General features: G+C 39.8%; 1 long non-coding RNA gene across 10 annotated transcripts in view; it reads left to right on the top strand.

The window, feature by feature from the left end:
• LOC138425759 (uncharacterized) overlaps positions 1–24,314 on the top strand; it is a 398,453-nt gene that overhangs the window by 65,154 nt on the left and 308,985 nt on the right. Inside the window, exon 4 of one of the 10 annotated variants that reach the window (XR_011251383.1) lies at positions 9,772–9,860. The exons of 8 other annotated variants lie outside the window; for them this stretch is intronic. This is a non-coding gene — a long non-coding RNA (uncharacterized lncRNA). Of the gene's footprint in view, positions 1–9,767; positions 9,861–24,314 lie in introns of all 10 variants that reach the window. One more of the 10 variants, XR_011251382.1, reaches the window with a different exon arrangement.

Genomic DNA, 24,314 nt, shown 5'->3' with positions numbered 1-24,314 from the left:
AAATGCACTTTGAGCAGAAATGAAGCTTATGAAAGGATATTGAGACATTCATAGGAGAGAGCCTCCTTGGGAGGGCTGAAGAACTAGGCACATAGGTCAAATTTCAGGAACAGTGTCCAAACCATGCCAGCAAATGGGCCCAGAGAAGAATCTGTTGCCTGGTGTGCTTCTGTACTGAGCACTCATGCTGTGGTTGACAGTGTTGCCTGGAAATCTATTTAATTGCAACCACTGCCAACAGTAGTGCTACTTGGGAACTCACTCGCAACCGGTGTTGGCCCTGTGAGCTGGAAACCTCTGTTACCATCTTGACCAATAAAAGCGAATCAAATCCACACCAGTATGCATCGTCCTTCATCCAGTTGGTCATATGTGCATACCAGTTTTGCAAGGGTGAATCTGATTGGTGGTGCTGAAGTCAGCCTAGTTGCAAGCTGGCTGGAGAACTGAGCTTCTTAAGTTCTATCTTGGGAAAATGGGCCCTCAACCCATTTTCCAATTTTGACCCATTTTGACCTGGGTCAGAAATGACCCAGCTACATCAAGGGTGTTCCAAAGGTGCTGGCCACTCAGAAAACATGGCAAATATCTTCTATACCAATTACCAATGTTCTTATCTGTATTATAGGCCAGTCATTCCTACTTCACAGGATTGTTATAAGGATTAAGGAAGGTAATTTAGGCGAAACTGCTTAATAAATATCGTACAGAGAGATATAAGTATAAAATAGTATTATTCTTTTACTGTGATTTATATCTTTAGCCAAAGCTTAAAATTGAGTGTTTCATAAGTTGACTAATCTCCAGTTCACTTTAAAGGTTTTTAAGATAGGGAGAATATGCTACTTTCCCACAGTGTAAATGTTAAGGAGAAATTGAAAAAACAACTTGTTATATCAAATAAATGCCCTCATAAATTTATATTATCTCCACATTTTTATTTTGAAATGGAATCATAGAAGATGACACGGAACATGGAGATGGTAGTTTTAAAATATGGATGAGTTTTCAGCTACTTTTTGACTTGTCTCTGAATTTTAAGTATTTGTTCTGCTTTAGTTTTTTTGACTCTGGATTCATCATGAATACAGACCTCTTGTTCCAAACCAGACAATGGGCTTATTCAACCCTCAAGGGCCTCAACATTTGGTTGTTCTGCTGTGGCCTTTCAGTGACTCTACTAGAGGGATTATTATCTTAGAAAAAATGTAGATGTGACAGCTGAGTTTTTAGCACAAGTAATAGCAGTTGTTTAAAAGAGGATGTCAGTGTAAATGGCTGTTGCACTTGCCAGATTTGCATTAATGCTGTCGCAGTGTAAATTAGTCACACAGTCAGTGGATGCAGTTCTGGCCTTCCAGGTAAACCTCCTCTGTAGAAGAGGAGAGGTCAGTGTCACTGCTCTTTCAGGGGAGAAGGAGCCAGGCAGGGCTATTTTCTTCTTTAACAGAAACACTTCTCTGTATAATAATCAAGATTTTTGGATTAGGAGATGATTAGCTTTTCTTTTTTGTAAATATTACATTAAAGTAATATATTACTAGAAAAATTAAAACACCACCCAGCTTTGCATTGTTGAAAATTGGGTTATAATCCTCAGATCGTTTGAGTTCTGCCATCTTAAAGTTACACTTTATTCAAGAATATGGAGATTCTAAGATCTGCGTGTTCAGACACCTTCTTACTTATGCAGTGCTTTATACTAGTTTGAACTGCCTCCTGAATTTCCAAATCGCTCATGTTGAATTCAGGGAAATTTCTTCCTAATTTCTTTCTCCACATCTTCACATATGTGTACACATGTTGTCACTCATTTATGGTTAGCCTAAATAGGGCATTTGTTTCAGGACATTGGAAATCTGGTCCTTACAGTGCGTTTTGCTAGAGGTTTTAAGCTTGCAAGAGGAGGCTGCCTTGTAAACAGCATGTAGTCAACAGAGCTTACTGGGGTAAACCGAATATAGTAAATTTCGGTGACTCAACATTTATTTAGATTACCTGATATGTCTAAGTATTCATGTGATCAGTGAATATTTTCCAGCTCTGAACATGGCTGATTGCATCGCTCAAAATACGTACTGTGCATAAGGGAACTGACTGTTTGTTTGGGGGAGGGGGAATGAGCTAGATTGAGGAGCAGATGGATTATTCAGGGCTAAAGCATTTGGTTTAATTGGTGCCTTGAAAGTAACTTGACACCCGGTCCCCCCACCTCCCCCCAAGTCTGCAACGGATTTCTCAGTGTGGGTGTATGTGATTACCTTTTATTTTATTGACTCACTAAATTCTTAGATTACACTACCATTTGATATTGAAAAACCATAAAATTCCTATGGAATCTGCTCACTAGTGATTTATAAAGAATTATCTTTTTAATAAACTCAGCATCATTTGAAATTCAAGTTTAATTAAAATGGAAAAGTAAATGATTATGTAAAGATTTTTTTCCACATTTAGACTTGTGTGCTTTTATTGTCTCTTTGCCTTTTCTCTGAATTCATGGATTTATATTTCAAACCCATTTTTTCCTACATGAATTTTTACAGAATCTCTTGTAATACCTGTTTTGTTGTTAGCTTTTGATTTAAAGATTTTTTTTTTTTAATTAAAAATGTTGGGATGGACTTCTGAAGTAGAGTCTGAGGGAGTTAAATTGAAAAACAAATCTATGTTATCCAGGGAGTTTAGTTTTTAAAGATACTGTTTAAAGATAATGATTGTTTATGGACTCTTTAAAAATGTTTTCTCATAAGAGTTGCCAGATAACAGATTAGTTATCTGAGAGTGGTTTAAAGACTTTGGAATTGCCTGGGTGACAATATTGCCTTATGGTACTTATAAAGCTCCTTTGAAGTTGGCTTTTTACATTGGTAATCCAGAAAATATTTTTCTTTTCTTCTTTTATTAAACAGAAAGCAATACATGGAGTAGAGGCTTAATAAAATGTTGTAGAAGAAATACACTGGTTATTTTTGTGATTGACTCGATTTTTCATCTTTCAGCCTTTACGGGTTACAGGATCTTTTCTTGGATTCTCGGATTAGTTGGGATTCTTAGCATTATGTGTATGCTGTTTTTGGCAAATGGCGCATCCTTACCAAGTGCACACTGTCATGCCTCCGAATTTGAGGCCCTCTTCCCTTTTGTCACCTCTTTCCTCCAAATATTATTTGGTGCAAAGTCTGTATTGCTGCTCCCAAGCTTGGTTATTAAGAGAGCTTTGAGTTGTAGGGCACGAAACATTTCTGAACAATTTTTGTAATATACAGTCATGCTAAAGAGACAGGGTCAATGGAGTGGGCTGTTGGCATCAAAGCTAGAAACTTGGAGAGGTCATCTCAATTGGTGGGAGTTTATGTGAGTCTTAGGTCCAAGCTTATGGGAGCTCACAAAGGAGATGCACGGTCCATTGCTCTACAAAAGCTATTTAGGCAGGCACTTTTCTTCCCAACTAGCTTTTAAATGCTCCTGAGGCCCTGAAGCCTCATGTGCGCCTCTCAGATTATGAATACAAAAACCCTAATGATTTTGGAAGTCCTAAAGAGAGACATCCTAACCAGAGCATCATCAACACATGATTCTGCTAATCGAATGAACAAATACATCAAATACACTTGCTTCTGTTTGTGAATACACTAGTTAGTCTCTGGAATCCTTCAACATTTATTCTGTTTCAGAATTGATAGGATGGTTGATATTGATTATAAATTTGCATTCAAATAGTGGAGCCAGTCTTTTGTGATAGATGTAACTCCTGAGAGCAGCAGAAATGATCTTAGTTTTTATGGTTTGACAATACAGAAAGCATTTGATGAATACACAAGTTGGCTATTTCAAGCACCTTGGAACGTTAGTCCACAGTTACGGAGATTATGTGTTTTCCCCCTTTCAGGTTTCGTGTTTCCAAATAAAAAATTGTTTCTGTGATTATTTTAAATATAGTGTCTCTTAATATATTTATATCAAGCCATGTTTGATAGAACCTGAATCCAATTTAAAATCCCGTCATGAGAGAATAGAAATCATCATATGAAATTTATTAAAATAGAGTTTCACCTATAGTGTTCTGATTTTCTCTTTCCTTCAATTTTTATCAAGTTTTTAAAATGCCCACTGGATGATTTATTTTAGAATTGGCCTACTTTTTTTTTTTTTTTTTACCTTTAATGCCTGTGGGCGAATGTAAATTTGTAGCTGAATTAGCAAACCAGGAATCTCTGTATAAGTTAATAACTACAATTGGGAATCAGATGACTGATTTCTCTACTTTCCTGGACTGATTGTATAAGTAAGATGAGTAGAGCTAGGACTGGGAGATAAGGGAATTTATGGGGACATAACTGACCACGTTGTCTTAGTAACATAACAGGAATGCATATTTATTGTAGAAAATCCAGGAAAGTAAAAGGAGAGAATATCCAATATTCCTCCACTCAGATAGTCATGTGAACATTCTCATACCTTCTACTTCAGACTTAAAACAATATTTTACATGTAAAAATGTACATATAATTTCTGTAATAAAAAATAATAAAGTACCTACTTGTACATCTGCCATGCAGCTTAACAGAAGAGCATGCATCTGGTTTTACTCCCAAGTCATGCCTCCTCACGTGTGCTCCAGATGTAATTTTTCCTTTTTCAGTTGAAATCCGTGTTTCAGAAAAAAGAAGTTATCATAATTATTACAAACACATTGTCTCAATCTATGTTAAATAATTCAGTACCCTGGATTTTGTGTGTATCCTTTTCTTGTGTTCCTTTATGTTTTTGCTGCACACGTATGTGTCCCTAAATAATTGCTTTCCGTGTGTGTTTTAATCTTTAAATAAGTGGAATTGCATTTCTTCTATTACAACTTACTTTTTTTGGATTAATATTATATATTTTGTGAGGCATGTAGCTGTAGTATACGCTTCTTTAAAGAAGATTTTTTGATGTGAATCATTTTTAAAAGCTTTATTGAATTTTTAAAATAATATTGCTTCTGTTTTATGTTTTGGTTTTCTGGCTCAAGGCATGTAGGATCTTAGCTCCCTGACCAGGGATCAAACCCATACCTTTTACATGTGAAGGCCAAGTCTTAACTCCTGGACCACTAGGGAAGTCCCGTGTGGTACGTTTATTTTCACTCAGTTCAGTTCAGGTCAGTTGCTCAGTTATGTCCGACTATTTTGAGACCATATGGACTATAGTATGCCAGGCTTCCCTGTCCTTCACCAACTCCTGGAGCCTGCTCAAACCCATGTCCATCTAGTCGGTGATGCCGTCCAACTATCTCATGCTCTGTCGTCCTCTTCTCCTGCCTTCAGTCTTTCCCAGCATCAGGGTCTTTTCCAATGAGTCAGTTCTTCTCATCAAGTGGCCAAAGTATTGAAGTTTCACCTTTAGCATCAGTCCTTCCAATGAATATTCAGGGCTGATTTCCTTTACGATTGACTGGTTTAATCTCCTTTCAGTCCAAAGGACTCTCAAGAGTCTTCTCCAACACCACAGTTTACAAGCATCAATTCTTTGGCACTCAACTTTCCTTATAGTCCAACTCTCACATCCATACATGACTACTGGAAAAACCATAGCTTTGACGAGATGGACCTTTGTTGGCAAAGTAATGTCTCTGCTAATATACTGTCTAGGTTGGTCATAGCTTTTCTTCCAAGGGGCAAACATCTTTTAATTTCATGGCTACAGTCACTGTCTGTAGTTATTTTGGAGCCCCCCACCAAAATAGTCTCTCACTGTTTCCATTGTTTCCCCATCTATTTCCCATGAAGTGATGGGACCAGATGCCATGATCTTCGTTTTCTGAATTTTGAGTTTTAAGCCAACTTTTTCACTCTCCTCTTTCACTTTCATCAAGAGGCTCTTTAGTTCTTCACTTTCTGCCATCTGAAGTTACTGATATTTCTCCCGCAATCTTGATTCCAGCTTGTGCTTCATCCAGCTTGGCATTTTGAATGATGTACTCTGCATATAAATTAAATAAGCTGGGTGACAATATACAGCTTTGATATACTCCTTGCCCGATTTGGAACCAGTCTGTTGTTCCATGCCCAGTTCTAACTGTTGCTTCTTGACCTGCATACAGGTTTCTCAGGAAGCAGGGAAGGTGCCTTATTTTCACTGCTGCATAGTAGTACCCTGAGTGTATCACGATTTATTCACTTTCTTTTGATGGACAATTTGGGTTTTAGTTGTGTAGCAGATTCTGTTAGTGCCTCACCGATGACCTTGGATCTTACTTGGTGTTCTCACCAATTTTCGGATGCTACTGTCTGCATCTGTGCCTCAGCTCTTTTCTCCCTGCTCCCTGTAGAATGCGTGTGGCCAGTGCACAGTGCAGCAGGCTAGAGGGGCCCGTGGGAGTAGCTCTCAACCAGTGATTCTTGAGAACAGGGGTATAAATACCCCTTTCTTTACAAAGGTCCGTCTAGTCAAGGCTGTGGTTTTTCCAGTGGTCGCATATGGATGTGGGAGTTGGACTGTAAAGAAAGCTGAGCGCTGAAGAGTTGATGCTTTTGAACTGTGGTGTTGGAGAAGACTCTTGAGAGTCCCTTGGACTGCAAGGAGATCCAACCAGTCCATCGTAAAGGAGATCAGTCCTGGGTGTTCATTGGAAGGACTGATGCTGAAGCTGAAACTCCAGTAGTTTGGCCACCTCATGCGAAGAGTTGACTCATTTGAAAAGACCCTGATGCTGGGAGGGATTGGGGGCAGGAGGAGAAGGGGACGACGGAGGATGAGATGGCTGGATGGCATCACTGACTCACTGGGCATGAGTTTGGGTAAACTCTGGGAGATGGTGACGGACAGGGAGGCCTGGGGTTGCAAAGAGTTAGACACAACTGAACGACTGAACTGAACTGAACTGAACTTCTTTCTAGAAAATAACCAGTACTCATGGGTGGTGAATAAATATTCCTATCATTTCACACCCTTGCTAACTTAGCTTGATGTTGTGGGGAGCATAAAGTAGTTTATCATGGTTTTAATTTGCTTTTTTGGATGATAAATGAGATTGCACATGTTTACACATATTATGGACCATTTGTGTTTCTCTTCTGAAAGGTGCATATCTGTATCTTTTGTCACTTTGTCTACTGGTCTGTAGTTTCTCTTTGTAGTTCTTTATATATTCTACTTATATATATATAAGTATATATATTCTATTTATATATATAGCTACTAGTGTTTACATGCTTCATATAGATCTTCTCCTAGTTTGTGCCTTGTTAGCTTATTTTCTTACGAACACTTTTGATGAACAAATATTAAAGTAGATGAATTCAGAAGAAAGCATTATCTTTACAAATTAAGTATGGTATTACTTGTAGGTTTTTCTTAGATGTCTTTTCATTGGAATGTTTAGATCATTTGTATTTAATGTAATTGTTGATATGATTTAGTTTAAATCTGTCATCTTATTTTACATTTTTCTTATTTTCTTTCTTCTTCCTCTTCCTGTTTCCCCTTCTCCTTTTCCTCTTCTTGTCATATTTAGTACTTCATACGTAGAAGCTGAAATCTAACACATTAACATTTTAACAGTGTTTTTAACGTGTGGGCAAGTGGAGGATTCCTTTCCATGCAAGATTTCTGGCTGTGGAGCAGATTTCTGGAATAAAGTGTTTTTGACAGATGGGTTAGGACATCACTCATGTCATAAAAAAAGTATGAAGTCGGAGTCTGTGTTACTAAGCCACATTCAGTGGGTTATACTGTTGGCTAATAAGGTGGCTCTTGGAATGTCGCAGACCCAGAAATATTTGCTAGAAAACATCAAACAATTGAACATGATACTTACCTTTGATGACCTCATGGGACAGGTAATGGGCAACATGTACAGAGTGGAACTTAGAGGAACATCTTTGTGTAGTTCATCAGATTCACGATCAAATCAACAATCTCGTGCAAGGGACCCAAAGCCATGGCTCACTTCCTTTATTAAATACATGGAGGCTTGTTGCTCAACTTTTTTTTGTATTAATCGGCCAGTAAGTTTAACAGAACTCTTTTCTCTCTCTCTCTCTCTCTCTTTTTTAAAGTAACTGATATTACATAAGAAAGCTTTATCAGTTAGCTTAAGTCTTGCTGCTCTAAACAGCTTAGTGTAGCGGAGTCTTCATGTTTATAAAATGAGGTTGCATGAGGTCATTAGAATGGTGTTTGCTTCTCTTGTGTCTGCACTACTTGATAGGCCTTGTTTGGGAATGTGTGATATCACAACCATACAAGTTTCTGGTCTGTACTTCCTGAAGCAGTATTTTACTGTGTGTGTGCTTAGGGTGGTATACAACAGTTCCTGTGCTTTTGATAACAGAATTATACTTTGTGAGACCTGAAATGGGTTTTAGATGCCATCCAGCTATTTCACTTAATAGAAAAACAAATAGGCATGGAGAAGTTAAAAGTCTGTTTCAATTATGCTAATATGGAATTGTAGATAGATCACGTGAAGTAGAGATCTACTCCCAAAATGTATTAGTGGTTGAGTATTCATCTGGCAGAACCATTCACACACAAAAAGTTATTATTATTATTTGTTTTACTACTAGGTGCCTTAATGTGAAAAAATGACTAAAATTTCAAGAATGAGGAAGACAGGCTAAGTTTCAAGGGAATGTCTATTTCTTGAATGATACATTTGGTAGAAGGTGGTGGGAAGGGGCGCAGGAATCTTAAATCTAAACGTGTGCGTATGCCCAGTTGCTTCAGTTGTGTCCAACTCTTTGCGACCCTATGGACTGTAGCCTGCTGGGCTTCCCTGTCCATGGGATTCTCCAGGGAAGAATACTGGAGTGGGTTGCCATGCCTCCTCCAGGGGGTCTTCCCAACCCAGGAATCAAACCCGAGTTTCCTGTATCTCCTGCACTGCAGGCAGATTCTTTACCCATTGAGCCATCAGGGAAGCCCAAATCTAAGCCTAGGAGCATTGCATCCAGTCTTAGTATTCTGAAGGCCAAATCTTATGCATGCAGGTCTTTAGGTAGGTAGCCTCTGCCAGTGATTGCTTAAGAAAGAGGGCACACTGAAAAATGGTTAAAATGGAAAATTTTATATTATGTATATTTTATCACAATTAAAACAAGAAGTACAGATTTTTTTTTTTTTTTAAAGTGGGCTGCGGAAACTTCCCTGCTGGTCCAGTGGCTAAGACTCTGCTCTCCCAATGCACAGGGCCTGAATTTGATCCCCGGTCAGGGAACGAGATCTCACATGCAGCAGCTAAGAGTCAGTATAGCCAAATAAATAAATAAAAATTAAAAGATAAAATTAAGCTGTGAATTCACACCAGTTTTTCTGGTTCCTTGTGAAATGTGCTGGAGAAGACACTTGCAAGTCCCTTGGACTGCAAAGAGAACCAACCAGTCCATCCTAAAGGAAATCAGTCCTGGGTGTTCATTGGAAGGACTGATGCTGAGGCTGAAACTCCAGTAGTTTGGCCACCTCATGTGAAGAGTTGACTCATTGGAAAAGACCCTGATGCTGGGAGGGATTGAGGGGAGGAGAAGGGGACAACAGAGGACGAGATGGCTGGATGGCATCACTGACTCGATGCACATGAGTTTGGGTAAACTCTGGGAGTTGGTGATGGACAGGGAGGCCTGGTGTGCTGCAATTCATGGGGTCACAGAGTTGGACACGACTGAGCGACTGAACTGAACTGAACTGAACTGGGTGAGAGAGAAAGTAGGTTCTAATGTATAACTTCTGTGCCTTTCCTGAGGGTTGCTACCTACTCCTGAAGACGGTTTTCTCTTTTGAAGGTAGAGCTGAAAGGATAATCAAGGAAGTTCTGTGAAAATAAAAATTGCCTTGGCTGCAGGAGGCTACCCAACCTCTTCCTTCTGTCTTGTCAAGTAAGGACTTCATTCCTTTTGTGCTGGCCCTGCTGTTATGAATGACTCATGATTCCATGGAAGCGTGAATGGACGGAATTTATTCAATATCTGTTACGTGTGAGGCAGTGTACTAGAAATTGTATATTGTTGTTGCTGTTCAGTTGCTAAATCACATCTGACTCTTTGCGACCCCATGGACTGAAGCACGCCACGCTTCCCTGTCTTTCACTATCTCCTGGAGTTTGCTTAAACTCGTGTCCGTTAAGATGGTGACGCCATCTAACCATCTCATCCTCTGTCCCCACCTTCTTCTCTTGCCCTCAGTCTTTCCCAGCATTAGAGTCTTTTCCAGTGAGTTGGCTCTTCACATCAAAGTGGCCAAAGTATTGGAGCTTCAGCTTCAGCGTCTGTCCTTCCAATGAATATTCAGGGTGATTTCCTTTAGGATTGACTGGTTTGATCTTTTTGGAGTCCCAGGGACTCTCAAGAGTCTTATCCAGCACCACAGTTTGAAAGTATCAGTTCTATAACACTGAGTATTCTTTATGGTCCAACTCTCACATTCGTACATGACTACTGGAAACTCCATAGATTTGACTATTAATACTGTTGTATTGTCACAATCGTGTGCTGGAGGCAGTGGTATCTCTGTTTTATATACAAGAAGCATGAGGCTCTGAGAAGTAAAATAAGCTATCCAACCTCAGGTAGTAATTTAGAGTTAGAATCTAACTCCAGGTCTCTGTTGATGAAGTTCTCAGTATCTTTACTGTCAGGCAATTATTGAAATTTTTTTATCCCATCGAAGTGGGAACAAGAATTTTTTTTATCCCATTGAAGTACTTCAGATGTGGTATATATTTTTGCAAGGGAAATAAGTATAAGAAATAAGATTTTGTTTGGCCTGAAGTAAGTGTTTTAGTCATTCGTTGGAGTTTTAATGAGAGTCCACTTTGTTCTGGGTGTGGTGATCTGTAGTTCTGAACAAGATAGACATGGTGCCTGCTTGCAGGGGAAAATAAATTATGCTAGAACTGCATAAATCCATTTTATCTATATGCAGACATTTATTTAAAACCTAATTAAAGACAAAAGTAGATCTCTTAACCATTTCTCTGCTACTTTTGTTACCACCAGCTGTCGTCTGGTTTAGCAGGAGCAAAATAGACTGACTCGTCAAACTGTCTTTCTTTGGAGAACTCCAGAAATACCCATATTTAAAATAAATGGATTCAGTGCTTGTTGTTCATGGTAGTTACATTTTATAAGGTCACTGTGAACACTGAATTTGCACACATGTCACTGTTGCTCCTAGGGGCAGTATGAGATTAGGTCCCTCTGAGTCTCTGGGCATGAGACGTTTTTATCAACTGAACAACACATAGCCCTGTTTTATGTGTGTTTTTGCTTAAAGACACTTGATTTAATAATACTGTTGATTGATTAACATGGAACTCACAGCCAACAGCCCTGGAACTCATGCCTGAAAGAAGCTTACCTAACACTAGAATTTTCTCTGTAAGTACACCACAGCCTTCCTATGCTAGACAGCACTTCAGCACCACATTTTTTGCAGGAGCAAAATCACCAATAAAACGGGCAAAATTGTGAAAAACAGTTACCAAATGTCTCTCAGAAAGAATCCTACTTTGCTCTATGAGACCTGAGAAAGCAGAGCATGACCTTGTTGGGCCCCAGCTGGGAAGGTGTGCCTTGGTCAACCCAATGTTGTTGCTGCTCTGTGCTTGTCCAGGAATGAATGTAGAAACACTGAGAGTATTGACTTTAGGGTTACAAATAAACATTTTGCCAGTTGAGCATGTTTGTAAAAAAAAAAAAAAATGTGACTAACGAAGATTGACTGTATTGATTTCAATAATAACAAATTAATACTCAAGAAAAATATCAGGTGTTGCTCTGCAGAGAATTAAGCAGGGTGACGCAGAGACACCAGGTAGGTGCTGCTGATTGGGAGGTCAGGTGAGATACCTCTGAAGAGGCTTCCTCTGAACTGGAACCTGAATCTCAGGAAGGAGGTGGTCCTGTGAAAGTCAGGTGGAAAGGCATTTCAAGTGAGGGGAGCAGGCAGAGAAAAGGCTCAAGACAGAAAGGAGTTGGGAATGAGGAACCCCAAGAAAGCCAGTGTGACTGCTGAGAAGTAAGACGAGGGCAGGCCTGGTCCTTAGGACCTTGTAAGGTAGGGATGATGTCAATAGACTTCCCAGGTGGTGCAGCGGTAAATATGCCTGACAGTGAAGGAGATGGTTGAGACACCGGTTCCATCCCTGGGTCAAGAAGATCCCTTGAAGTAGGCAATGGGAACCCACTCCAGTATTCTTGCCTGGAGAATCCCATGGACAGAGGAGGCTGGTGGGCTACAGTCCCTGGGGTCACCAAGAGTCAGACGCAACTGAGCAACTGAGCACCCACACAGGTAGGGATGGAGGGGGAGGATTGAATTCTGGTGAGCTGGGACATACAAAGATGACTGTAATGTCAGAGCTACTGAAGGTCAGTTTTGGGGGTTGCTTGTAAGGTCTGAAGAAGTGTAGCAGTGTCCTGGTCACATGAGGGGCTTCAAGGGTGTCCTGGAAACTCCGATTTTCCCGAGCCTACCCTTGCACAAGCCTTTCCTCACCCTAGGAGTGCCTTTCCTTGCTTTTCGAACCAATCTCTGTCCAGGAAGCCCTTCCTTCCTTGGAATACTTCATCCTGACTGCTACTTTGTTCTGCATTTCCTGAGCACTCTTGTTAATTCCACTGGTGCACCATCATTGACTCTTGGTCTATTTCTCTGTCAGTGTTGTTTTATCTAAAAAAGTTTCCCAGTCACATTTCCTAAATGTAGGGGTCATTTTTGCCTCTTTAGTCTTTCTCTCTCTTGTTTTTCCTTTTTAATTTGGTAGTATGTGTTTTTTAATTAAGTTTTATTGGTATATTGTTGCTTTACAATGTTGTGTTGATTTCTGCTTTACAGCAAAGTGAATCAGCTATATGTATCTCTTATTCTTTTTTAGAAATTTATTTACGTAGATTTGGTCACACCACAGCATGTGGGATCTTAACTCCTCAACCAGTGATCAAACCCACTTTCCCTGCAGTGGAAATGCTGTCTTAACAACTGGACTGCCAGCAAAGAAATCCCTCTGTCTTTAAAAAAAAAAATTTATTACAGTGTAGTAGATTTACAATGTTGTGTTAATTTCTGCTGTACCGTACAATGATCCCATTATACTTATATTTGTGTAGATTCTTTTTCATATTCTTTTCCATTATAGTTTATTGCAGGGTATTGAATATCGTTTCCTGTGCTGCAGAGTACGGCCCTGTGGCCTCTCCATTCTGCATTTTATTCTCTGTCGGTATCCTGACGTAGCAGCCCCTGGATGTGTTGAATGATTTTGAACTTCTGTGTTCTGGTGCTGTGACCATTCATCCTGTGGACTCTCATCCTCTGGTTGTGAGTGAAATATACATGGATGATGGCATTGGGATTGGCTGGGTGGTAGGGGCTGAGTGGTAGGCAAGGAGAGAGAGGGAGGCACTTACAGGAGGAGTTACCTGTATGCTCCAGGTATTTGATAGAGCACACTTTGCATGTTGTATTTGTCAGATATGTTTCTGCATATTTGATGAAGGTGGGCAAATTAAATTTGCCTTGTTCAGTGTTTTCTGAAATTTTAATAAGCTGCTATATGTCTTGTCATTTTTTTCTTCCCATAGCTATTGTTTTCAGCATAACTATGTTCTCCTAGTTTTTTGGCACCCCACTCCAGTACTCTTGCCTGGAAAAGCCCGTGGACGGAGGAGCCTGGTGGGCCGCAGTCCATGGGGTCTCTAAGAGTCAGACACTACTGAGCGACTTCACTTTCACTTTTCACTTTCATGCACTGGAGAAGGAAATGGCAACCCACTCCAGGATTCTTGCCTGGAGAATCCCAGGGACGGGGGAGCCTGGTGGGCTGCCGTCTATGGGGTCGCACAGAGTCAGACACGGCTGACGTGACTTAGCAGCAGCATGTTTTCCTATTCTTTTTTCTACAGAAGTAATTTGTTTCTTTTACTTTTCAAAATGGCTTCTGTTTTCCTGTGTGCAAGTATGAGATTTAGTGCAGTATAGGGTGTAGGAAACACTTTATTTTTTTAGACTGAAAAGCTATGGAATGTGGTATATCCAGTATATAACTGTGACATATTTATCTAAGAAGAAACATGTTACCACAAACACAGGGATTTCTTTGCTTTGGAAAAGTTTTCAAGTGCATCAGTGCTTTAAAAATCAGCTTTGTGTTATCCAAATGTGAGAATGAGTGATTTGTCAGAAAGAAAAATTGTGTTCCAAATAGATCTCAGGTGATTTCTTTAATCATACATTCATATTATGGGCCTTTTTAAAAAAGCTGAACGTTTTACTAAACACTATGAAAATGCAATTATAAGCTACTGCGTCAATTAGGAATTAGAGGTTCTTAGACTCGTGGATTATTTCATAGCTTTGTGAGCACACCAAGTCTGCATGCTAAAATTGCTTTTAACCATAATTAAGTGCAGAAGGAGAGCTTTTAACCACTTCACTGCTAGCTTTTGACACCGTCAGTCATGGTTGAGTTTAGCAGGGTCAGATAATAGACTAATTTAATAAAAGATCTTAAAAAATTTTTTTAATTTATTTGGCTACATGCTGTCTTAGTTGTGGCATGTGGTTCCCTGACTAGAAATCGAACCCAAGGCCTGCTACATTGGGAGTTCGGAGTCTTAGCCGCTAGACCACCAGAGAAGTCCCAGTAAAAGTTCTTTTTTCATTGTCCTTGTTGAGACCTCATGCTGCTGCTGCTGCTGCTAAGTCGCTTCAGTCGTGTCCAACTCTATGTGACCCCATAGACGGCAGCCCACCAGGCTCCGCCGTCCCTGGGATTCTCCAGGCAAGAACACTGGAGTGGGTTGCCATTTCCTTCCCCAATGCATGAAAGTGAAAAGTGAAAGTGAAGTCGCTCAGTCGTCTCCGACTCTTTGCTACCCCATGGACTGCAGCCCATCAGGCTCCTCCATCCATGGGATTTTCCAGGCAAGAGTACTAGAGGGGGGTGTCATTGCCTTCTCCGTGAGACCTCATACAGGTACTTAAAAAAATACAGGTACTTAAAATATTTTATTCTAGTCCAATTTTTCTTTATTTATACAAAATCTATAATTTGGTTTTGGAAAACACCCCAGTTGGTTTTTACCTTGGTTTTAAACCCAGAAGAAAAAGTCCAGTCTCTCCTAGAACCAAGATGAACCAGTTGTTGAGCTGGCTGTGCTTGTAAACAGCCTCACACTTTTAAGAAGATTAAGGACTCAGCCATCTCGGATGCCTGACAGGCTTAGCTTGGGATCACAGACTAGATAGGAAACTGGCTCTGTGTTTGCTCAGTTGTCTACCGCAGTCCACCCACTGAACACAACAGTTTACACTGAGAAAACATGAAAATTCAGTCCCAGGTGCATCTATGATGATTGGAAACACAGCTCAGAATGTACAGCTCACAAATAGTAACATCATAATTAGGTGAGAAGATGAAGTCATTACACTAACCCCATGTGTGTGAAGGCAGAGCCATTTGGAGTTTCCATTACTAATAAGCTGGTAACTTTATGAATATTGCATCTTTGGTGAACAAAAATGGATACAGTCATCCCTTGGTGTATGTAGGGGATTGGTTCTAGGACTGGCTGCAAATTCCAGAATTCGCGGCTCTAGTCCCATAGTCAGGGGCTCTCTGGTATTGTTGTTTCTGCATCCATTGATTCAACCAACAGTGTGTGTAGTACTCTATGTATCTATTGAAAAAAAAAATTGCATATAAGTGAACCTGTGCAGTTCAGATCCATGTTGTTCAAGAGTCAACTGTATACTTTTGTTCACTATGTTGGTAGATATGCAAAATCAATAGTATGGGTTTTTTATGGAAGTCTGAAGAGTCAGTATTTGCGTGTTTGGTGACCTATGGCAAACACATACAAAGAAAGTCATGTCTGGCCTTTAGGATTTTTTTTTTTAATTGAAGAATAATTGATTTATCATGTTTCTGGTATACAGCAAAATGATTGAGTTATATGTGTGTGTGTGTGTATATATATATATATATGTATTGTTTTTCTCTATTCTTTTCCATTATGATTTATTACAGGACATTGCGTGTAATTTCCTGTGCTATTCAGTAGGATCTTGTTGTTTATCTGGCCTTTTAAGATTTTTTAAACTTGAGGGATTAAGGGAGTCTATTTAAAAGGAGGTTGAAGCCTCATTTTTCTCATTTGCGCTTTTACATTGCCCGTAGGGACAGTATGTATTGCCAGCCTCATCTCTTACTCTGTATTCATTTACACTGCATCTTTATCACTCTGTATCTCCTGGAATGTAGCCATTGACTAGCCTCTTAATATTTAGTTAAGATTCCCTCATATCCTCATTCCATAGATTTGCAAATGTTTGAATACTCTTCCTTCACCATCCCTTGTGAAGAGTTCCTTGAATTTCCAGGAGTCTTTCTTGTTTTTAGCTCTTTTTCCAACTGAATCCTTAATCTCACTCATAAGGCCCTCTCCATAGCTGTCTCTTTATCTTTTCTCTGCACAAACTCAAACAGGAGCCTCAGACTCTTTTCCATGATTAGAAAAAAAAAATCACACAAGGCATTATGAACATAGAGGTTTTAATGAAAGGCATTTTAGAATCACAACAATACCAGTACTTTAAAACTTTTAGTAAGCATCCCTGTTCTTCAGTACTGTCTTACTGGACATTTCATGGACTTTGGAATTTTGATCCTTCTTTTTTCTTGCTCTCTCAAATTTCCATACTATTTTTACATCAAGAGGTTTAATTACACTGTATCCTTTCTCTCCTGTCTCCCTTTCCCTCAAGTGGCTCATAAAGATAGTTTCCTAAATAAAGGCAGTTTCCTCCCCAAGACTTTGGGATCAGCTCTTATGATAATACCAACACCCCCTCCCCCCCGCCCCCGGCCCTCCGGCCCTGCCAGGACAAATACACTTGTCATGCAAAATATTGCTAAATTCTCAGCCCATAAGCTGTCTTTCTTTCTGTGTTTCTCTATCTTGGGGCATATCTATAGAGTTTATGCTTCACAGGACAGCAAGCTTTGATTATTTTGGCCATCTGTGCCAAGGTGGGAAGGTGTTAGAACTTACCAACCTAGTGCAAAGAAGGAGAGTCATCTTGGTTGCTTCTCATGCTTTTCCACATTCAGTTCAGTTGCTCAGTCGTGTTCGACTCTTTGCGACCCCATGAACTGCAGCACACCAGGCCTCCCTGTCCATCACCAACTCCCCGAGTTCACCCAAACCCACGTCCATTGAGTTGGTGATGCCATCCAACCATCTCATCCTCTGTCGTCCCCTTCTTCTCCTGCCCTCAATCTTTCCCAGCATCAGGGTCTTTTCCAATGAGTCAGCTCTTCGCATCAGGTGGGCCAAAGTATTGGAGTTTCAGTTTCAACATCAGTCCTTCCAGTGAACACCCAGGTCAGATCTCCTTTAGGATGGACTGGCTGGATCTCCTTGCAGTCCAGGGGACTCTCAAGAGTCTTCTCCAACACCACAGTTCAAAAGCAATAATTCTTCAGCAGTCAGCTTTCTTTATAGTCCAACTCTCACATCCATACATAACCACTGGAGAAACCATAGCCTTGACTAGACGGACCTTTGTTGGCAAAGTAACGTCTCTGCTTTTTTCCTCACACTACGGCACATAAAATATTTGTAAGGCACATATGCAGGAGCCAGTGGACAGGGTTGCATGTGGCCAAAGATGGCTGGTCCATAGGCTGCAGCTGTTTCGAGGGCCCTGGACCCCCTGGGCCATCCAGTCAACCCAGGACCAAGGAAATTACTATGGAAACACACCTGTGAACATTGTGTGGCCACCTGTTGTGAAGCTCTCGAGTACACTGGCCTCACTTAACCTATGGAAAACTGAAGCAGCTCCTCATCTGTTTGGGCTACAAGTCTCTGTTTGGGACTTTTTGCAATATTTTCAGGAGATGCATAGTGGTTTTTTTTTTTTTTTAACTGTTGTTTGATCGCTAAGTTGTGTCTGACTCTTTTTGAGACTGTAGCCCGCCAGGCTCCTCTGTCCCTGCCATTTCCCAGGCAAGAATACTGCAGTGAGTTGCCATTTCCTTCTTCAGGGGATCTTCCCCACTCAGGGATCAAACCCACATCTCCTGCATTGGCTTTTACCATTGCATTGACTCTTTACCGCTGAGCCACCAGGGAAGCCCATGGTTTTTTATACATAAATATGTATTGCATTAAGTTGCATTACTTCCAGCTATGGAGCTCGTAAAGGTGCAAAACCAAAAAGCCTCTGCCCTACGGCACCAGGGTTACTGAATTGCACTGCATTGTCATGTTTCCAAATGTACCATATTAACATGTACCATGTAAGTATCTTCTATGTTGGGTGTTATTTTCACATTCCAGTCATTGCTCCTTTTAATCAGCTGGATAATTTAAGGGGGCTTTAGAACATCAGAGGGAGAATCACCTCAACACATGGGTAGTTCATTCCAAAGCTTGTTTTCAAAAGGCATAGAGTGCAACCTTTCATTTTTTTTTCATTCAGTCATTTATTCAAGAAATGTTGGCTGAATGCCTGGCATGTGGTAAGGAGAGAAAGGAAAAAAAAAAATGTCATAGAATCTTCTTCAGGAACTATGGAAACTAGAGTCCAACTTGAAGCACTGATGTTATGGATAAAGGAGTTTATAGTACTGTTGATAATAGCAGTGGTGAAAGACTTCCCCCCAAAATGTGTTCTGGGTGAGGAAGCATTTTAGAGAGTAACATAATTTTAACTGGTTCTTGAAGGGGAGTGTGATTCAGAATATGTACAAGTGAGGTAGTCCTAAAATCATGGATTCCTGCTGAGTTCCGTTTTAGTATTAAGAAAGGGCTTGTTTTAAAATAAATTACCTCTGAGAAGATAGGTTAGTGTTGGAGCTAAGAGTCTTTCTAAGAAAAATTGTATTTATTTTAATGAAAGAGAGGGAGAAAAAAAGAAAAAATGATCAATGATGTTGGCATGATTCTAGTGTAAAATGATCCAACATAATTTATTCACTAAACGTTGGCAAAGAATTGTGTGTTAGCTGTTCAGATGGGTGCTTATTGTTCTGATAATGAAGAATAAGTGTCTGAAAATTGTTGCCTACTAAGAGAGCAGAAATAGAAATAATATGCATTTTTAAGACCCTGTAAATATTTTATTAGTTCATAGCCAACACCTTTATTGAAAGGGGAACACTTCTGCTATTTTGTGACAATTTATCTTATTAGACATGCTGTAAGATGTGATTGATGACGAGAGCAATAAGGGTTGTCCTTCTGCCTTCTCACCCCTACTCAGTAGAACCTGCTTAGAGGTTATTTATTTTCCTTTTCTCCTCTGGATTGCTTTAGGACCCACAATAGAAATGACATAAAACTGTGATTTTTTGAGTACTTCTGGGGTAGGGGGCCAGGACTATTTTGAATCCCTAGAAAGAAACAAGACTGAATTCTTGTTTGTTTTTTCTTGAATGTGCTGGTCAAAATAAATTCTTCTCATGAGTTTTGAGAATTAGTGTGATAGGAAAGTTGCCCAAGAATTAAAGTGTAGAGGGGCCAGAAAAGGGGGCGGGGAAAGCCTAGCTATTTTACTTTTGCTGTTGTAATCAGTAGAATCAAGTAAAAGCTGGAGAAGATTCTTTTTGCCAGTTGAAAAGAAATGGACTCTTACACCAGCTGAGCTGGTTAGACTTGTTTGTGAAGGCTTGCAGAGACTTTAAGTTGTTCACCCAGGAACGAGTCATTCAATATATGAAGCAGCCACTTAGTGCATTTAGCATTCATTTATTCATCCATCTTTTAAATGTTTTATACCGACTTTCCAGGTAAGCTCCCTGGTGCATGTGGGTGGCTATACCTCTTCTTGCACTGCTTAGATTCTTACCCCCGTGTTCATATACTATGGTCATCTTTCTAAGCCAAAACATCTAGAACTTCCTTATTCTTATGAATGACATGGAGCACTGGATCAAACCAAATGGATGTATAATAATTTATTCAAGGAGTTTCCTTTAAAAAAAAGTGCAGGAAAACATATCAGTTCTCATAATTAAATGAGAGAAAGCGTTTAATATTTGATTTATTTAAAGAATTCCACAAGCCCTGGGGGTGAGCAGTATGTATGTGTGTGTGTGTGTGTAAATGAAATATGGCATGTAACATTTTTAAAATAAAAAAATCTGAAGTTACAATAACCCCAAAAGGGTTATACATTGTCTTTACAGGTCCACACCCAGCTACAAGACTAAGCATTCCTTGGGCTGCAAAAATGTCCTCTGCAGCTTAGGCTAGTCTCTAAGGAGCAATCTGCTTTTGATAATGGCTTCCCAGGTGGCTCTAATGGTAAAGAACCCCTCTGCCAATTCAGAAGACACGAGAGATGCAGGTTCGATTCCTGGTTCTGAAAGATCCCCTGGGGAAGGAAATGGCAACCCACTCCAGGATTCTTGCCTGGAGAATCCCATGGACAGAGGAGCCTGGCGGGCTACAGTCCATAGCATTGCAAAGGGTTAAACAGAACTGAAGTGACTTAGCACTCACTTACTCAGCTCTGTTTTTGATAGTTGCATTGCCCTTCATCTCTGTGCAGATTCAGTCATGGCAGGTCTTTTGCTCCTTGACTGCTGTCTATATTCATGGAGGGACCACCTCCATCCCTAGCCTCATGCTTATGTTTGGGTGTCCTGAAGATTTGTAGAAGCCTGCCCACCAGGCATCTTCTGTTTAAGACTTCTCTTGTTTTTTCTGTAGGTCCATCGGGAACCACTCTTATGTAAGGTTTGGTACAAGACCTGGTCCTGTTTGCAAAGAATCTTCCACCCTTGCTTTCTTCCCTCACTTTGAACGTTTAGATGCTTTGGTCTGTCTGTTTACGATGACATTGATTTATTTTATTAGACCTGCAAGGGTAAAAAATTTCAAATCCTGCTATTTGCATTTATGTAAACATGAGTACATAAAATGAATTTGAGGGTTGTTTTTCACGCAACAAAGAACAGTATCAGTTCAGTTCAGTTCAGTCGCTCAGTCGTGTCCGACTCTTTGCGACCCCATGAATCACAGCACGCCAGGCCTCCCTGTCTGTCACCAACTCCCAGAGTTCCTTCAGACGTCCATCGAGTCAGTGATGCCATCCAGCCTTCTCATGCTCTCTTGTCCCCTTCTCCTCCTGCCCCCGATCCTTCCCAGCATCAGAGTCTTTTCTAATGAGTCAACTCTTCGCATGATTCTGCCACAAAGTTGAAATAAGTGTTTTAACAAAATGAATTTATTGGGGAATCAAATGCAAACATTGCTGAAAAGGAAATGTAGTATATGCTATCTATTTAGGAGTTTACCAAAGATAGTCACTTTGGTAATTTGAGAAGTAAAGCCTTTCAGAGATATCCAGAATTAATCTTACCTTTTGAATGATTGTGGTAGGAGAGGCTACTTTTTTGTTTAAAACTCAGGTGAAGTCTGATACTTTTGTCTAGAGTCCACTTGGCTTCAATTTGTTTGACATCACTGGACAGGACAATGCAACCTTATCCAGCATGACTCCCATTCTTGAAAAAAATTGAAATGGGTCAGTGAGAAGATAAAAATTGAATTTCTTTAAAGTAGAGGAACTTGAGAAAACTATAAAGTGCTTATTCAAACAGAGATATTTCCATGGATTGGTAGCTAAGTAATTTAGAAGAGATTGGCTTATTTCTAAATGTAGAATGGTATCTGTACCAACTTACATTTGTGAAATAGGAAATCTTTGGAAAATAATGAAAAATTATGAACCATATCCATAGACAATACTCAGCAAAACCAGATTGTGGAAGTACAAGAAGACAGAGCTCATCTTAGTCATGGTAGGGAGTGGAGAAAATTTGACAATTATGCACACTAAGAAGAGCCCTGTATGGTTAACAGTTCATACTAAGGCAGCCTGATTGAAAGCATTTCTCTTTGTATTCTTAATAGCACCAACATCTACCTGTGTACATCGTCTCAAAAGACCTTTGACCTCACAGTAGTCTTGGTTTTAGCTCACACACTGTCCTTTTATTGTTCTGAGCAATATTCATTTCACAGGGATGATGCAACTGATTACAAATTCAGTTAATCTGAAAGCGATGCGGCATAAGTACTGTGAATCGTGAAATGTTTTTATTACTTCCTTTAGACTCTCATCTCCTTCGGTCATGGTCTTATGGGCGATCTCAGCAGTCATATAATTTTGATTTCTCTTTTCAACATTCTTTACCTATGAGAAGGCAATCTTCTTTTTATTATTTTTATTTATTTAGTTTTATTGTTTTGTTTATTTCCATTCTCATGTTTTAACAGAAATCAGTTACTTACTGATTACTTATCGAGTCCTGCACTGGATTAGGTGTTGATCTGATATTATTTTCAGTTTTTCAAATTTTCTTAGTTGCTGGATTAAAAAAAAAAAAAAGGATGTTAGTGTAGACAGGAGTGGAGATTTCTATTTTCTTTACCAGTTATTTGCTGCTTATATATATGTAGACTAAATGGTTAGTTTTGGGTATTCCCGCACCATCCACCATCAGACTTTTAAAGATATTGCTGTAGAATTAAAATAAATAGATCCCTCCTTACTGTAAAACTCATGGACTGGTGACACCTCAGAATAATGATGACTTTTAATGAACAGATTTGTATGGAAATGCCATTTTCAGAGAGAAAGAACTAGAGTTGGGATTTAATTTTCCACTGAAGGTCTGCATGAAAAGTAGCCCTAGGCCTGCTGTGCCTTCATCCTAGAGTCGTCTTCTGAATTATAACTTTTTTTTTTTTTTTTAGGATTCATAAAGGTAAGAAAGGCAAATAATCTGTTTTGCAGTGCAGCTATTTTTGCCTTCCGTGTAAAATCATTTTGTCCATTCTATTCCAAATGCCTTGCCCAGACTGGACAAGAAGGGTAAATATGAAGATGAATTCAAGGGCAGCAGTGAAATCCTTTACCCGTCCCCCTCCCCTGCCATGAGGCTTTTCTGCATGAAGTTACAAGTTCATATTAACTGCTCGACTTTCAAACTTTAATGGAGAAACCAGTCTTTATTCTTCAGTGGTGTTATCAGTCACTTAAGTTTGTGTTCTGCATCCTGTCTTAATATTTCTCTGCTCTTAGCTTCTCCTCCAGCCCCAAAGATCAGATTCCCTGCATGTGTCAAACTTCCTTTTCTCTCCTCATATTTCATCCTTCTAGGATCTGTAATGTGTCCAAGTTCTCAGAGCTCACTTAAAAATGGATCAAGTCCAGAGGGACTAGTGCCGACTTCTCATTAATCTATCAGAGTTTCAAATGTACGGGCTGGCACCAAAAGGGGTGGGAGAGGAGGGATGAGAGCGAGGGCTTCTCTCTGGGATAGAAAGGTGCTGCCTCTATTTCTCTGTCAGAATTCTTACCTTAAAGTTCATTCTCTCCAAGGAGAATTTTGAGTTGAGCCATACAGGGGCAAATTCGCTTGAATCCATAGGAGTGAGACAAGAGTTTGGCTGGGACCCTGTGACTTAGCTTTGTGGTCTAGGAAGCCTACGTAAATTCACTCCATTCCCAGGCCTTTCAGCCCTGGAGGAAGAGGATTAGGGGAATTCAACAGTCTTGACCTTCCTGGGAGGCTGAATTAGAACTAGAGCCTGTTTTAACTAGCACAGCTTGAGTTTCATACTTGAAATGAAGCTTAAATCAAAATACTCTCGCTCTTACCATATTCTGATGGGAAATGTATTAAATGTTAAAGTCTAATCTGAAGGCAAACATAACTTTCAATAAAACTATGCAACAGCATTTAATAGTGTTTATAGCTTGAGTGATGAGTGTCTGGGTCTAATAACCCAGATAGGAGAAGGAATTCCCTGGCCCTCCTTCCCAATCTGGACCTGTCTGGAAGTGTTTATTTGTAGGAAATTTTTCGGTCTGAAAGTCTGTGTCATTGTTTAGATTCTGCCTGAGTAAACAGGTAGAATGATAAACTTCCTCTTCAGATAGGATTTATATCTTTTGAACCAGACCGTAGTCTCTCAGTCCTGGCTTTACTGTTCTGTAGATGTTTTTGGGTGGTCCCACTGTGTGCCAGACCTATACTGTGTACTTGCGGCCATAACGATAATGGCAATGATACATAGCCCCTGACAAAGTCACTGTCATTTTTGGAAAGTGAATCTGACACACATGAAATAAGATGCTCGCTTAGGATAATCCTAAAGTAAATATAGTCAAAAGGCATGATGTCAAATGTCAGGTTTAAGTCAAGCAGTTATTTTGCACTTGGTAACCAGGAAGAAGAAAAATGAATGTGGGCCTTCATTACTGGAGAGAAAGTTTGATGAAATAAGTTGGATTTGAGATGGCCTGTG

This window comes from Ovis canadensis, chromosome 20 (assembly GCF_042477335.2).
Source record: "Ovis canadensis isolate MfBH-ARS-UI-01 breed Bighorn chromosome 20, ARS-UI_OviCan_v2, whole genome shotgun sequence".
NCBI lineage: Eukaryota > Metazoa > Chordata > Mammalia > Artiodactyla > Bovidae > Ovis > Ovis canadensis.
Note: the sequence above shows the minus strand (reverse complement) of the source record. Positions and strands in the feature narration are given on the sequence as shown.